Source organism: Oncorhynchus tshawytscha, linkage group LG33, assembly GCF_018296145.1.
Source record: "Oncorhynchus tshawytscha isolate Ot180627B linkage group LG33, Otsh_v2.0, whole genome shotgun sequence".
Lineage (NCBI taxonomy): Eukaryota > Metazoa > Chordata > Actinopteri > Salmoniformes > Salmonidae > Oncorhynchus > Oncorhynchus tshawytscha.
This window is the reverse complement of record NC_056461.1, coordinates 4,271,412-4,289,248: the sequence shown is the minus strand read 5'-3', so window position 1 is coordinate 4,289,248 and position 17,837 is coordinate 4,271,412. Positions and strand designations below refer to the sequence as shown.

The following is a 17,837-nucleotide window of genomic DNA, read 5'->3' as shown; positions in this document are numbered from 1 at the left end:
CCACCGCCAATTGCCAGGGAGAAGAAAATAAATCCCATTGCAAAAAATAGATTTTTGCCTATTAATTGATTGAAATACCAGTCGATGTAGCGCGAGAGCTGCTGCTACGGTTTGTTTACTGCTGGAGAATGAAACGTGCTTTTATTAGCCCCTTCATTGCGCAACAACTCTAAATGCAATCGTGTGTTAAAAACACTGATGGCCATGATTGAAGAGAGCTACTAGTTTTATTTCTCAACTGGTAATTGAAACTCGCTTCCCATTTGCCATTCAAGTGCTTAGGCAAAGGTAGGCAGGCTTCAGCTCATCACACAACATGTTGCAATGAGCTGGAGGAAGTATGCATTTTCAAAGCAAACTTGTTTGAAATCTGAACGTTTTGGGGCATGGCTTACCTTGCTTCAAAGTAGCCTAGACAAAATACAACCAAACGTGAAGGAAATTATTTTATAGGCTGGAGAATGCCATTGAAACCAGTATAGCCTAGTTCTCTCATGTTCTATTGGTTTTCAAATCAACTTCCATTGTCCAGTAGCCAAAGGCACAATCCTAGTCCTATTAGAAACCCATGCTAGTTGTCGCACCTGTAGAGCTCCCCTTTATCCAAATTTCTAAACAGATATTTTCATCTCAGTCTCATGAAACAACTCGCATGGTGCCGTTCGCTTTTGACAAAGTTTTCCCGCTAATTGCATTATGGAACTAACATTTATGCGTAGCCAATTTACTGCCTTGTGCCAACACTTGTGCACACCGCTGCGCTTATAATGTAAATAAATCATAGTTTATCAACATTTTAAGCTATATGTTCTGATCTGTTGCATGAGCCTCATTGCTTCTTCCGGTTTTGTTTAGTTTTACTTAGCTCACTGGTTGTAAGAATATGGGCTCTATCGTCCCACAACTGTCCAGAGTTTGTTTGAATCGGTTATTTCTTCCTCGCACAGAACAGCAAGCTAACCAATAGAATATATACACGTTTCTACTATGGCGGATGGTAGACCGACATTGACATCGGCTAGTGATTTTGCTGTTCCTTACTCTTATTGGCTGAGGAAAAGTAAACGTGGACAGATATTCTAATCTCTAAAATTGCGCAACAGAATTCGTTGAATGCACACGTTGCGTGTGTCTGGCGCAACATTTTACTACTCATAGAAACCCTGACACACATACAGCTCGTTAACTGCCGAGAGATCACAGGCTTTCAACACAATTTCAATCACCCTCTCCATCCCGCTCTCTGTTTCGCAGTAAATTACGTTTCATCTCAGAGTAAACTCCTATGAGGGAAAAGTCCATAGTTGTGTTTTTTTACGACACTCCGCTAAAGTGACGGCAGGTAGAGCTTTGGGACAGTAACGTGGATGTGGAATAAGGCAGCACCCCGCACCTCTGATTCAGCGGGGCTGGGTTAAATGCGGAAGACATTTCGGTTGAATGCATTCAGTTATTCCCTTTCCCCCGAATTAAAATTATACAAATATAAAAGTAACTTCTATTGCCAACTATGTCAAATAGCCTACAAATCAAACAAAGACATTGCAGCCTGCAGGTAGAAAATATCCTGATAAAACAAATCACATTGGCTACGCCTGGCCTGTCTGCAAAGAAAATGAAACTATCAATTTGGTCCAGCCAGTTTATGCTAACAAACTTGCAACATTGTATAAAATATTGTGGACCCTCAGTTTTCTGCACCACTGTGCTCCATACAGACACAGCTGTATTTGAGCGAGGGATGAGTGGCGCTTTTTTATGACATTTCCACCAGATCAGAGCATGACATTTTTCCCCCTTTCAAATGGAGTGGTTATTGAAAGGGAGAGAGCTCTAAAACATGTTTCTAATAGGCTACATTGAGGAACTATTGTCATTCAATGGAGGTAAAAACAGAGTTAATTTACTTGCTATTTGAGGTGAAGAAAAAATTATTATTCTCATTTTCGGTGGTGAGTTAAGAAAATCAGAAATACAATTACTATCAGATCCCCATCAAATGGGCACATTTATAAAAGCCTACATTTGCGTGCAGGCCAGGTAGCCTCCTTAATCAACATCGACAGGAGCGCTCAAAACAAAACAAATAAATTGACAACTTGTAAATGGAATGAAATAAACCAAAACTTGTTTCTCACAAGTGTAGCCGAGGTTGTTGCTCTGCAAACAATGTGTCCACTACGAAAAAGACTAATAACGCCCGACCCCCCACATTCTGATTTTGCATTTTTGTCCCCCCAGTTATCACACATCGAATGTGATACAAAACGAGGCAACAGTGTGCTTTGCGACCATGCAGACGCAACAGAGTGGTCAGGGAGGTTGTTTGGTGTGTTTATCCGACTGGATAAAATATATATATACACACAAAAGTTGACACATTCAAGGGTTTTTCTTTATTTTGACTATTTTCTACATTGTAGAACAATAGTGAAGACATCAATACTATGAAAAGACACATATGGAATAATGTAGTACCCCCCCCCCAAAAAAAGTATTAAACAAATCAAACTAAATTTTATATTTGAGATATTTTAGAGTAGCCACCCTTTGACTTGATGACAGCATTGCACACCCTTGGCCATCTCTCAACCAGCTTCATGAGGTAGTCACCTGGAATGCTTTTAAAAAGTAAAATGTGTGGAATTTCTTTCCTTAATGCGTTTGAGCCAATCAGTTGTTGTGACAAGGTAGGGTTGGTATAGGGATATTGAAGGTTACATAGGTAACCACGGTTATGTGAGCTATTTGGATCACTCCAATGAACTCAGCAAAGAAAATGTCCTCACTGTCAACTGCATTTATTTTCAGCAAATTTAATGTGTGTAAATATTTGTATGAACATAAGAGTCAACAACGGAGACAAACTGAACAAGTTCCACAGACATGTGACTAACAGAAATGGAATAATGTGTCCTGGAACAAGGGGGGGGGGGTCAACATCAAAAGTATCTGGTGCATTAAGTTACATTAAGTACTGCAGTGAATCTCCTCCTCATGGACTGCACCAGATTTGCCAGTTCTTGCTGTGAGATGTTACCCCACTCTTTCACCAAGGCACCTGCAAGTTCCCGGACATTTCTGGGGGGGAATGGCCCTAGCCTTCACCCTCCGATCCAACAGGTCCCAGACGTGCTCAATGGGATTGAGATCCGGGCTTTTCGCTGGCCATGGCAGAACACTGACATTTCTGTCTTGCAAGAAATCATGCACAGAACGAGCAGTGTGGCTGGTGGCATTGTCATGCTGGAAAGTCATGTCAGAATGAGCCTGCAGGAAGGGTACCACATGAGGGAGGAGGATGTCTTCCCTGTAACGCACAGCGTTGAAATTGCCTGCAATGACAACAAGCTCAGTCCGATGATGCTGTGACACACCGACCCAGACCATGACGGACCCTCCAACACCAAATCGATCCCGCTCCAGAGTACAGGCCTCGGTGTAACGCTAATTCCTTCAACGATAAACACGAATCCGACCATCACCCCTGGTGAGACAAAGTGTCAGTAGAAAGCCATCTAGTGTCCTAAGTTTTCAAAATTGACCTTAATTGCCTACCATCTGTAAGCTTTTCGTGTCTTAATGACCGTTCCACAGGTGCATGTTCATTAATTGTTTATGGTTAATTGAACAAGCATGGGAAACAGTGTTTAACTTCTTATGGCTGGGGGGCAGTATTGAGTAGCTTGGATGAATAGCGTGCCCAGAGTAAACTGCCTGCTACTCAGGCCCAGAAGCTAACAGGAAGTGGGAAATCTGAGGTATGTCGTTTTTTTAACTCAGCCCCTATCGAATTCACTGTGGGATATGGGTTATTTTCCACTTCCTTAGGCTTTCACTAGATGTCAACCGTCTTTAGAACGTTTCAGGCTTCGACAGTGAAGGGGGGCCGGATGAGAGCTGTTTGACTAAGGGGTCTGGCAGCAACCTCGTTCTCAGTCACGCGCGTTATGAGAGGTAGCTCTCGTTCCATTGCTTTTCTACAGACAATGGAATTCTCCGGTTGGAACATTATTGAACATTCATGATGAAAACATCCTAAAGATTGATTCTATTCTTAGTTTGACAAGTTTCTTCGACCTGTAATATAACTTTTTGAACTTTTCGTCGGACCTGAACGCGCGTTTGGATTTGTTTACAAAACGCCCTAACAAAAGAAGCTATTTGGACATAAATGATGGACATAATCGAAACAAAACAAACATTTGTGGAACTGCGATTCCTGGGAGTGCATTCTGATGAAGATCAAAGGTAAGTGAATATTTATGATGCTATTTTTGACTAATGTTGACTGCGCAACATGGCGGATATTTCTTTTGGCTGGTTTGGGCTCTGAGCGCCATACTCAGATTATGCTTTTTCAGTAAAGTTTTTTTTAAATCTGACACAGCGGTTACGTCAAGGAGAAGTGTATCTAAAGTTCCATGTATCTAAAGTTCCATAACACTTAAATGTTCATCAACATTTATAATGATACCCAATATTTTCCAAAACAACAAACGCTACCGATAACCGATATTGAACATTTTTTCTGCCTTTTAAGCATTCAAGTACAATTGAATAGTTAACGCACACACACGGGCGCAGCGGTCTAAGGCACTGCATCTCAGTGGAAGGTGTCATTACAGTCCCTGGTTCAAATCCAGGCTGTATCACATCCGGACGTGATTGGGAGTCCTATAGGGCGGCGCACAATTGGCCCAGCGTTGTCGGGGACTTCATTGTAAATAAGAATTTGTTCATAACCGACTTATGAACAAATTATGAACACACACTACCAGTAAAACATAATCAAAACCTATTGCTTTCACTAACTTGCGCTGCTGTTTCGTTGTTCATTTGTTCAGTCGTTTCATTCTTAACCAGGATTTCTTTGGAACGCCTTTGGGTCTTTGTATGTCAAAAAAGAAACACATTAAATAACACAATGTGACATGTCAAATAAGTTTCTTGACCAATCGGGACCCGAATATGACTGCAAGTCACATAATACCAGTAAAACATACTGTTAGACTTCAGTGTGGCTTTGACATTATTGATCATAGTCTGCTGCTGGAAAAACTTGTGTTATGGCTTTACACCCCCTGTGGATAAAGAGTTACATGTCTAACCAGCAGCATACCACCCTGCATACCACTGCTGGCTTGCTTCTGAAGCTAAGCAGGGTTGGTCCTGGTCAGTTCTGGGATGGGAGACCAGATGCTGCTGGAAGTGGTGTTGGTGGGCCAGTAGGAGGCACTCTTTCCTCTGGTCAAAAATAATATATATATATCCCAATGCCCCAGGGCAGCGATTGAGGACACTGCCCTGTGTAGGGTGCTGTCTTTCGGATGGGACGTTAAACAGGTGTCTTGACTCTCTGAGGTCATTAAAGAGCCCATGGCACGTATCGTAGGGGTGGAAACCCCAGTGTCCTGACTAAATTTCCAATCTGGCCCTCAAACTGTCACAGTCACCTAATAATCCCCAGTTTACAATTGGCTCATTCATCCCCCTCCTCTCCCCTGTAACTATTCCCCAGGTTGTTACTGCAAATGAGAATGTGTTCTCAGTCAACTTACCTGGTAAAATAATGGATAAAAAACATAACAGAGGGTGTTATTTAATGGAAGTCTATCAAATATAATCCAGTTAGAATCAGGAATTCCCCAGGGTAGCTGTTAGACCCCTTGCTTTTTACTAACGACATGCGACTGAGTAAAGTCAGAGTGTCTATGTATGCGGCTGACTCAACACAATACACGTCAGCTACTACAGTGACTGAAAAGACTGCAACACTCAAAGAGCTGCAGTTAGTGGGTGGCAAGGAACAAGTCAGCCATAAACATTTCTAAAACTAAAAGCAATGTATTTGTAACAATACACTCACTAAACCCTAAACCTCAACTAAATATTGTAATAAATAATGTGGAAATTGAGCAAGTTGAAATTACTAAACTGCTTGGAGTAACACTAGATTGTAAACTGTCATGGTCAAAACATATTGATGCTATAGTAGCGAAGTTGGGGAGAAGTCTGTCTATAATAAAGCAATGCTCTGCCTTCTTAACAACACTATCAACAAGGCAGGTCCTACAGGCCCTAGTTGTCGCACCTTGACTACTGTTCAGTCGTGTGGTCAGGTGCCACAAAAAAGGACTTAGGAAAATTGCAACTGGCTCAGAACGGCAGCACAGCTGACGTACACAGAGAGCTAATATTAATAATATGCATGTACATTTCTCCTGGCTGAAAGTGGAAGAGAGATTGATTTCATCACTACTTTTATGAGAGGTATTGACATGTTGAATGCACCGAGCGGTCTGGCTAAACTACTGGCACAAGGCTCGGACACCCATGCATACCCCACAAGACATGCCACAAGAGGTCTCTTCACAGTCCCCAAGTCCAGAACAGACTATGGGAGGCACACAGTACTAGAGCCATGACTACATGGAACTCTATTCCAGATTAAGCAACTGACACAAGCAGTAAAATTAGATTTTTAAAAAACAGAAAAAAACCCACACCTTATGGAATAGCAGGGACTGTGAAGCAACACAAACATTGGCACAGACATGCGCACACACACATTTAGTACTGTGGATATGTGTTGGTGGTGGAGTAGGGGCCTGAGGGCAGTGTTGTGAAATCTGTGAATGTAGGCAGCAGCTAATGGGGATCTATAATAAATCAAAATAGTTTAATGCGATTCTTACATTTTTTTAACGTAGTTATTACACAGTAACTCATATGTCACAACGATTCATCCATACGTATGCTATGATGCTGGTAAAGTTGTCTCGCGCATCTACAGTGCTGGTCATAAAAAAAGCTAGCTGATGGGTGCAAACAATGTTCTTCCCCATAAACAGCAAAACAACATAATCTGTTTCAGTAGCTATAGTTACCTAGCTAACTACATAGCTTGGTGTCATTTAAAATAACCCTAATTTATAAGATAGTTCTTAGATGATTAATGGTGGTCGGACCCATCTATGTAAAGCTTGCCACAAGTATTAGCTACAATAGTGGACTTTGCGGTTAGCCTTCAAAATAAAAGTATGGCATAATTCTACTATTTGTATTAATTTGCGTCATTGTCAATGACATACTTTTATTTTGAAGGCAAACCGCAAATTCCACTGTTGTGTCTAATCCTTATAGTGGCTAGCAACACAACACAATACATAACCCGGTCCGGTCGAGCCTCACTAGCCAGAAGAAGCAAGCTGGCTGCTTATAACATTAGCTTTGGGCAACGGGGTTAAGTAGCTGGCTAGCTGTTCAATTTCAATAGGCTAACAACAAGTAGAAACCTAGCTAATACTTACTCACAAGGATTCCTAAATCATTGCTAAGAATATTGAAAATGACTGCAGTTTCTACTGGTCATTGTTTTCAGGCTGGCTGTACTGGTGCTATCTAGGTACCAAGCTAAAGCTAGCTACCCCAGAAGTTGCGGTCGAACAACTAATGCTTTATTACGAATGCGGTATTGTAAACACATCGTTCGTGGCCTGGGTTTGGTTGTTTGCAGACATTTTTGTACAGCTTTGACAGTGCTACAATTTTGACACGCAAAGACCCAAACAGCGTTCCATATATGTCGTGAAGCTAATAGCAGTGACGCTATTACTGTGTAACTCCGGTAGGGCAACATCTAAAAAATAGTGCACGGGGTAGTGTATACCGGTGCTCGACCAGTCGGCGAAAGACAACGTCACCCACGACAGAGTACGGTTGATTGTCAAGGGCAATAAATCCCATTATCTTGGTGGACTTCGCCTTTGAGTTGTCTCGCTGAAATGTTCTTACTCTTTGAAGTGACTGCTCAACTTGTTGCCTGCTCGATCCACACAGCAAACATCATGGGCTAGGCTAGGAATGATGTGTTGCACGTGTACATCATGTACCTACGTTATATAAGTATGCACTGTAGCTTTGACATCAGTTTTTAATATCGGGCCGCTACCGATGTTGGCATTTTTAGCTAATGTCGGCCGTTTCCGATATGTTCACCGATTTATTGTGCATCCCTAATAAATAAAATATACACACTTTTGTACTTATTGACATCCGGCGCCGACAGAGATGGCCGCCTCGCTTCGCGTTCCTAGGAAACTATGCAGTTTTTTGTTTTTTTACATGTTATTTCTTACATTAGTACCCCAGGTCATCTTAGGTTTCATTACATACAGTCGAGAAGAACTACTGAATATAAGATCAGCGTCAACTCACCATCAGTACGACCAAGAATATGTTTTTCGCGACGCAGATCCTGTGTTCTGCCTTACAAACAGGACAACGGAGTGGATTCCATGCAGCGACCCAAAAAGACGACTCCGAAAAGAGGGAAACGAGGCGGTCTTCTGGTCAGACTCCGGAGACGGGCACACCGTGCACCACTCCCTAGCATTCTTCTTGCCAATGTCCAGTCTCTTGACAACAAGGTTGATGAAATCCGAGCAAGGGTAGCATTCCAGAGGGACATCAGAGACTGTAACGTTCTTTGTTTCACGGAAACATGGCTCACTGGAACGACGCTATCCGAGGTGGTGCAGCCAACGGGTTTCTCCACGCATTGCGCCGACAGAGACAAACATCTTTCTGGTAAGAAGAGGGGCGGGGGCGTATGCCTTATGACTAACGTGACATGGTGTGATGAAAGAAACATACAGGAACTCAAATCCTTCTGTTCACCTGATTTAGAATTCCTCACAATCAAATGTAGACTGCATTATCTACCAAGAGAATTCTCTTCGATTATAATCACAGCCGTATATATCCCCCCCCAAGCAGACACATCGATGGCTCTGAACGAACTTTATTTAACTCTCTGCAAACTGGAAACGATTTATCCGGAGGCTGCATTCATTGTAGCTGGGGATTTTAACAAGGCTAATCTGAAAACAAGACTCCCTAAATTTTATCAGCATATCGATTGCGCAACCAGGGGTGGAAAGACCTTGGATCATTGTTACTCTAACTTCCGCGACGCATATAAGGCCCTGCCCCGCCCCCCTTTCGGAAAAGCTGACCACGACTCCATTTTGCTGATCCCTGCCTACAGACAGAAACTAAAACAAGAGGCTCCCACGCTGAGGTCTGTCCAACGCTGGTCTGACCAAGCTGACTCCACACTCCAAGACTGCTTCCATCACGTGGACTGGGAGATGTTTCGTATTGCGTCAGACAACAACATTGACGAATACGCTGATTCGGTGTGCGAGTTCATTAGAACGTGCGTTGAAGATGTCGTTCCCATAGCAACGATTAAAACATTCCCTAACCAGAAACCGTGGATTGATGGCAGCATTCGTGTGAAACTGAAAGCGCGAACCACTGCTTTTAATCAGGGCAAGGTGTCTGGTGACATGACTGAATACAAACAGTGCAGCTATTCCCTCCGCAAGGCTATTAAACAAGCTAAGCGTCAGTACAGAGACAAAGTAGAATCTCAATTCAACGGCTCAGACACAAGAGGCATGTGGCAGGGTCTACAGTCAATCACGGACTACAGGAAGAAATCCAGCCCAGTCACAGACCAGGATGTCTTGCTCCCAGGCAGACTAAATAACTTTTTTGCCCGCTTTGAGGACAATACAGTGCCACTGACACAGCCTGCAATGAAAACATGCGGTCTCTCCTTCACTGCAGCCGAGGTGAGTAAGACATTTAAACGCGTTAACCCTCGCAAGGCTGCAGGCCCAGACGGCATCCCCAGCCGCGCCCTCAGAGCATGCGCAGACCAGCTGGCCGGTGTGTTTACGGACATATTCAATCAATCCCTATACCAGTCTGCTGTTCCCACATGCTTCAAGAGGGCCACCATTGTTCCTGTTCCCAAGAAAGCTAAGGTAACTGAGCTAAACGACTACCGCCCCGTAGCACTCACATCCGTCATCATGAAGTGCTTTGAGAGACTAGTCAAGGACCATATCACCTCCACCCTACCTGACACCCTAGACCCACTCCAATTTGCTTACCGCCCAAATAGGTCCACAGACGATGCAATCTCAACCACACTGCACACTGCCCTAACCCATCTGGACAAGAGGAATACCTATGTGAGAATGCTGTTCATCGACTACAGCTCGGCATTCAACACCATAGTACCCTCCAAGCTCGTCATCAAGCTCGAGACCCTGGGTCTCGACCCCGCCCTGTGCAACTGGGTACTGGACTTCCTGACGGGCCGCCCCCAGGTGGTGAGGGTAGGCAACAACATCTCCCCCCCGCTGATCCTCAACACTGGGGCCCCACAAGGGTGCGTTCTGAGCCCTCTCCTGTACTCCCTGTTCACCCACGACTGCGTGGCCACGCACGCCTCCAACTCAATCATCAAGTTTGCGGACGACACAACAGTGGTAGGCTTGATTACCAACAACGACGAGACGGCCTACAGGGAGGAGGTGAGGGCCCTCGGAGTGTGGTGTCAGGAAAATAACCTCACACTCAACGTCAACAAAACTAAGGAGATGATTGTGGACTTCAGGAAACAGCAGAGGGAACACCCCCCTATCCACATCGATGGAACAGTAGTGGAGAGGGTAGCAAGTTTTAAGTTCCTCGGCATACACATCACAGACAAACTGAATTGGTCCACTCACACAGACAGCATCGTGAAGAAGGCGCAGCAGCGCATCTTCAACCTCAGGAGGCTGAAGAAATTCGGCTCGTCACCAAAAGCACTCACAAACTTCTACAGATGCACAATCGAGAGCATCCTGGCGGGCTGTATCACCGCCTGGTACGGCAACTGCTCCGCCCTCAACCGTAAGGCTCTCCAGAGGGTAGTGAGGTCTGCACAACGCATCACCGGGGGCAAACTACCTGCCATCCAGGACACCTACACCACCCGATGTTACAGGAAGGCCATAAAGATCATCAAGGACATCAACCACCCGAGCCACTGCCTGTTCACCCCGCTATCATCCAGAAGGCGAGGTCAGTACAGGTGCATCAAAGCTGGGACCGAGAGACTGAAAAACAGCTTCTATCTCAAGGCCATCAGACTGTTAAACAGCCACCACTAACATTGAGTGGCTGCTGCCAACACACTGACAATGACACTGACTCAACTCCAGCCACTTTAATAATGGGAATTGATGGGAAATTATGTAAATATATCACTAGCCACTTTAAACAATGCTACCCTATATAATGTTACTTACCCTACATTATTCATCTCATATGCATACGTATATACTGTACTTTATATCATCTACTGCATCTTTATGTAATACATGTATCACTAGCCACTTTAACTATGCCACTTTGTTTACATACTCATCTCATATGTATATACTGTACTCGATACCATCTACTGTATCTTGCCTATGCTGCTCTGTACCATCACTCATTCATATATCCTTATGTACATATTCTTTATCCCCTTACACTGTGTATAAGACAGTAGTTTTGGAATTGTTAGTTAGATTACTTGTTGGTTATTACTGCATTGTCGGAACTAGAAGCACAAGCATTTCGCTACACTCGCATTAACATCTGCTAACCATGTGTATGTGACAAATAAATTTGATTTGATTTGATATAAAAAATAATGCCCCCCCCCCACTTCAAAAACCAATGTTGTGCCCCAGATTCAATGCATTAACAGAAATTATGGTAATCAAACAAACATTGTAGATTACAAGTGGGAATTCACGGTAAATGTACTACTGGTGATACTGGTGTGCCATCCCTTCGGCCTCCACAATGGATTAGCTCACTGAGACAGGTGTGAATCAAGACATGGCATAAAAAAAAAAAAAGTGTTTGCAACTGCTCTGACTAAAGAAATTCTCGGTCAACCAACAGCCTAGTGACCAAATAATCTACAATTGGTTCAGATTTGGTCTGGACCAACCAAATTGGGTCTTGTTTGGGGGCAGAGCTCATTAAAATAGCCAGTTTGTAGTATAACACCCAAATATACTAAGGAAGATATTGCATATTTCTACCTTGTGTATATATTTAGGATACATTACCATGAAGAGAATTATTCATGTTAATAATTATGTATTTGTATGTGGTACAGATCAGGGACCCATCATGAAATTCCATAATGAGTTCAATAATGAAGAGAGATCGAGAGAGAGTCAATGTGTCATGTCATAGCCGACACCCCATTCTTTCTGCAGACATCATTGAAACCTAACCGTTAAATATCTGCTACGAATTATTAAAAGGTGTTACTTTTTTACGTGGAGACTAAATGTATTTGACCAAAATTCCAGCAAATGTTTAACGTTTTCAATTTTAAAATTGTTAAGTGTACTTCTGCATAGAGTTGTATGTTTGATAAACTTTTAAATCAATGTTTGTTTGGCACACATTTTAAGTAAAAAGAATCGGAGTCTCAGAGCAATTCCGTTACCATGGAATTGCCCCCCCGTCAACCTTGTGTCAGTGTGCGCTTGTGAGGGAATAGTAGCTCAGATTGTTCCAGCACTGTGATGAACAGAACACTCTGTTCACTCTCCTTCCCCCTCTCCTCACACTACCATCTCTCCCAGACCAAAACACCACCTGACTGTCCAACCACTGCCTCTTGTTTTCCCTCTTACATAGACAACGTGTGCACCTCCATCAGCTGTGTCACTCTTTCTGGGGGGGTTTTGCATGGAGACAGAACAGCTACGTGTCAGAGACGGAGTCCCACCCACATTTCTGACTCACTGACCGAGCCGCACACACACACACACAGGTTTGAATATTTATAATATCCTGTCTGTCACTCAGTGTGAGTAGAGCTACTAGCAGCAGTAAGTCCTCAATACACAATTCATTCACTCGTCGGGAGAATTTAAATTGGGTATCTTAATGTCATTACGTATCTAAGGGTATGCAGCCGGTGGAAGGGCAATCAGAAATGACCTCAGAACACTGATAGACACAATGTCAGGAACCTGGTTAGCGAGATTTACCACCCAAAACCACTCCCTTCCCAGGATAAATAACTGAGAAATCGGTCAATTCGAATAAATTATGTGAACAGCACGAGGTCAAATGGAAGGGAACTGTTATTGTAAGCAATGTTTAAATGTAGCTTTTCTTCTGCCTTCTCTCTAAGTGATGAATCATCAAAGCTCAGGGTGGGGACAGACAGCCCATCTCAGTATGGAGCGCAGTTCACAATACATGTAGACCCATCATCTCATCATGGTAACTTTGTGACAGTTAGGCCTATGCTACTGACATGACGTGGCCCTCTTTGGATGTAGCAAGCACCAACTCTCTCTCTCGCCACCTCTCTCTTCCCCCTACACCCAGGCTCTGTTATCTCAGGTCGTAAATTCATGGAGGAGACCCTCTTCCCCCCGGGCCATGCAGTACAGAGAGAGGGTTCACAGTAGAACAAAGGAACTTCTACCTCACAAAACTTGAAAACTGAACAATATCCATGTTTTGGAGAATGTGTAAACGGTCGGTGGAGAATCCAGCTATGACCGGTCCATTTTGTCTAATGTTTGTGACCGCATGAGACAACACAGCCACATTACCATAACTCTGTTTATACAAGAGTCTCCATTGAGATTTGCATCTAATTATTGTATAAAATGAATGAGTAAAGATGAAACTATTTGTGAAATTATGTAATGTGATTTTAAACTGTTTAACCTCTAGTGACTCCCCATCCCGCATGCGGGAGCGTAATCATCGACTGACACTAATTAGCATAACGCAACAGACATAAATATTCTTAGAAAATATTCCTATTCATGAAAATCACAAATTAAATATATTGAGACACAGCTTAGCCTTTTGTTAATCACCCTGTCATCTCAGATTTTCAAAATATGCTTTACAGCCAAAGCTAGACAAGCATTTGTGTAAGTTTATCGATAGCCTAGCATAGCATTTTGTCCAGCTAGCAGCAGGTAACTTGGTCACAGAAATTAGAAAAGCAATCAAATTAAATTGTTTAGCTTTGATGAGCTTCGGATGTTTTCACTCACGAGACTCCCAGTTAGATAGAAAATGTTCCTTTTTCCAAAAATATTATTTTTGTAGGCGAAATAGCTCCGTTTGGCTGAGAAATCGCCCGGAAATTGCAGTCACGAAAACACCGAAAAATATTCCAAATTAGCTCCATAATATCAACAGAAACATGGCAAACGTTGTTTATAATCAATCCTCAAGGTGTTTTTCAAATATCTATTCGATAATATATCCACCCGGACAATTCGTTTTTCAGTAGGACCGATTGGAATAATGGCTACCTCTGTATTTTAGGCGAGAGTCACTCTGGGAGCCATCGGGTGACCACTTGCGCAATGTAGCCGCTTATGGGTATTCTTCAACATAAATGCGTAAAACTACGTCACAATGCTGTAGACACCTTCGGGAATACGAGAAAGAGTAATCTGGTTGATAGGCCATTCATAGCTCAATAGGGATGCATTGGAACGCAGCGCTTTCAAAATATGAGGCACTTCCGGATTGGATTTTTCTCAGGATTTCACCTGCAACATCAGTTCTGTTATACTCACAGACAATATTTTTACAGTTTTGGAAACTTTAGAGTGTTTTCTATCCTAAGCTGTCAATTATATGCATATTCTAGCATCTTGTCCTGACAAAATATCCTGTTTACTACGGGAACATTATTTTTCCAAAAATGAAAATACTGCCCCCTAGTCACAAAAGGTTTTAAGGTCTGAAAGGCACTTGCCCATTTTTGGTTAAATAATATTATCTCATAGATATTCTGGAGTTTCTGCACCTAAATATAAACAGTGTCAGCACCCATGAGCATGCACTTATTTCAGTCCAAGTCTAGCATTGAGCAGAAAGGTATACAGTATACAGTGCAATTCAGCACAGGCCTACAGATTACAAAATCATTGTATCATATTGACGTGGTTCCTGAGTTCAACACTTATGCAGGCATTGTAAAGATCTGATATTCCACAAAGCCCTGTACAGAATGTGTGTATATGGAATATGCCTAATCTCATCCACCTCCGGGTTGAACTCCATCTAGCAGGTCAGCTGATAGGCACCTATGCCATCTGTTGTCACCTAGTCTCACCTTTAACCTCTGATAGCCAGCCGCCTCACCTAGCTGCAGCTGGACCCCAAATCACTTGGAGCAGCATCCCTCAACCCCTCAGTCTCTGAACCAGCACTGGTCCCTGGGATGGTGCTGACCGGTCATTCAGATGGTTGTCTTGTCTGACTCACTCCAATTCAGTCTGTTTTCAACTCTTAGTCTAGTTTGGTCCTACGAGTAGGAAGATCCCCTGGTCCACAGGATACAACTGATGTTAAACCATTTCCCCGAGTGTTGTTATTGGTGTATCGTTATACTTGTAGGTCTGGGTATAAGTGTGCAAACACCACCATTTACATATACAAATTCCTCACTAATAATATTATTTGACTGCGTTAAAAACAATTTTTTAAAGGAGCTAAATTACTACTATTCTCATGATGGGTGAAGCTTTTTGGCGCTAGCCTACTTAGCATCTCAGATCTCATCATGACAAGAGATGGATCACAAGATACACACTGACAGTTTATTTGTTGTAGCCTAATACGAAAACATTCAACCTAATCCACACACAGCTGAAAAACATCGACCTCGCCTACTGTGGTTACACTTTGCACAGATACAACGTGGTTAATGCACAGACGTGTTTCTACTGAAAGCGTACATCGCTTAACGTTACAGATGTCAGAGAATTCCAAAGCAGTCAGTGCTACATTGTAGCCACCATGTTAAACGTGCTGCTCGGCTTGAAGTAACAATGGAAGACATTTTGTTTCACCTTGCAATTCCTTTATCTGGAGGCTGCCCAGAGGTGTTGCAACACGGTTTGTTTAGGCCTACAACCAGCCTCTATCTTCCTGTCATGTATTTCCCCATGCGATAAATTAGGCTAAAGTAACGTATGCCGTGTTCGCCGAGGAACGATCAACTCTGTTCTCATATCGAGGCGGAGTTGAGTTTTGATAATTGGTCGCAAGATTTATTTGCAGCAACATTGGGTCACCATTCAGTCGATACTTTTGAAAAATGACATTTTTATTACGCTTACCTGGACCTATCTTTTGTCCTGTACAACAGCGGTCCTTCCGTGGGGTGCTGAAATTCATACTTTTAATATAAACTTAGCGAATAAACCACCGACTTTTTCCTAACTTGTGTTGCTCAACTTGCATAATGAACGGTAGGTAACGTTAGGTAACAAGGCATTACTAAACAATTTATAGTTAGATGTGTAACGTGTACTGAGCGCTTGTAAAAACCAACCGAAATTCACACTGCTCTAACATTATACAACCTTTTGACTGCATATTTAGGCTGGGATATATTAGCAAATAGCTTAAGCTAGTGGCTAAATTAGCCTATTCAACAATGCTAGCCTAGCCATCTGGTTTTATGCTGGGAGGCTTACCTTTGACTCTACCGTGGTTAGAATTGTGTATTTGATTCCGTATTCTTCAGCTGCTAGATAGCTCCAATAAAATGTCGGTGGGTACCAAGAAAATTAGGCTATGTTCGTTATTTTTCCTTGTATCCGCAACAGTTTGCCTAGTCTATCTTCAAGTTGTAGCGCCCATGTCTGCAATTGTGGCGAATCGTTTCCCTTTCAAAACCGTAGCTGGCAGCGTATTCCAATGCAACTCAAAAAAAGATTCGTATCACTCACTACTTGATCCGCCTAGAACCGATCGTCACTACTCGGAATGTAACCATGCACAAAACTGAGACGAATCGCTGTGTTGTTAGTCCTTGCTCTGAGTGGCCGTGTTCGCCTAGAAACTGGATTGCATACCTCCCTGACTATTGCACAATGGCCAACCAGCTATAATAAATTCAAGAGATCACGAGTCTGGTTTCTCTGACGGGAGAAAGGCATTTTTCACACACCCTCCACAAGGCTCGCTCCCGGCTGACTTCTCGCCCCTAGACCAGAGTAGCTGATCATTACAGGAGTCATCGATAGAGACGTCACCCCTGCCTCCACGGTGACTTCGGTTCTGTAACGATCGTTAATCAGATTCCCACTGGCGATTACGTTTTGTTTAGGCCTATCGTATATTATACCTATTTGAGAATAATCTAATGGTAATGCTTTTTATGCTTTTTATAGAGCTAAATACTAATGGTCTTTTTGAAGGCACTACCTCCGCCATGGTTCGTTGACAAAGAATATGGGGGAAATTAATGGCGTTTTTGAAGGGCTTTGAATAAACTCTGAAAATAAGGTCTGTGGTAAACACACGTTTATGAGATTTTATACGATTTGTTCTATGAGATAATCTTCATCAGCTAATGTATTTTTTTTTTGTGAATTCTCATAATATTCATCAAGGTCATGTTAACAGACTGATTATATCATAGAACAAAACGTATACATCCCTGCTCTATTGAATATAGCCCTATAAATATAGATTTTATTTATTTAACTAGGCAAGTCAGTTAAGATTTTTATTTATTTTCAATGATAGCCTACCAGAAGGCAAAAGGTCTCCTGCAGGGACAGGGGCTATGATTAAAAATAAACAATTAAATAAAAAATATAGGACAAAACACACACCACAACAAGAGAGACACTACAACACTACATAAAGAGAGACCTAAAACGACAACATAGTATGGCAGCACAGGAAAACACAGCATGGTAGCAACACAACATGGTAGCAGCACGAAACATGGTACAAACATTATTGGGCACAGACAACAGCACAAAGGGCATGAAGGTAGAGGCAACAATACATCACACGAAGCAGCCACAACTGTCAGTAAGTGTGTCCATGATTGAGTCTTTAAATAAAGAGATGGAGATAAAACAGTTTTTTTGCAACTTGTTTCAGTTGCTAGCTGCAGCGAACTGAAAAGA

At 42.6% G+C, this 17,837-nt stretch overlaps 1 protein-coding gene across 1 annotated transcript in view; it reads right to left on the bottom strand.

Moving 5' to 3' along the window:
• The window catches only part of LOC112230777 (zinc finger MIZ domain-containing protein 2-like), a 35,383-nt gene extending 18,494 nt beyond the window's left edge, over nt 1–16,889 (bottom strand). Inside the window, 1 exon segment of the mRNA XM_042310986.1 lies at nt 16,389–16,889. The gene's annotated coding sequence lies outside the window, so the exon portion shown is untranslated.
• Nucleotides 16,890–17,837: the final 948 nt, after the last annotated feature.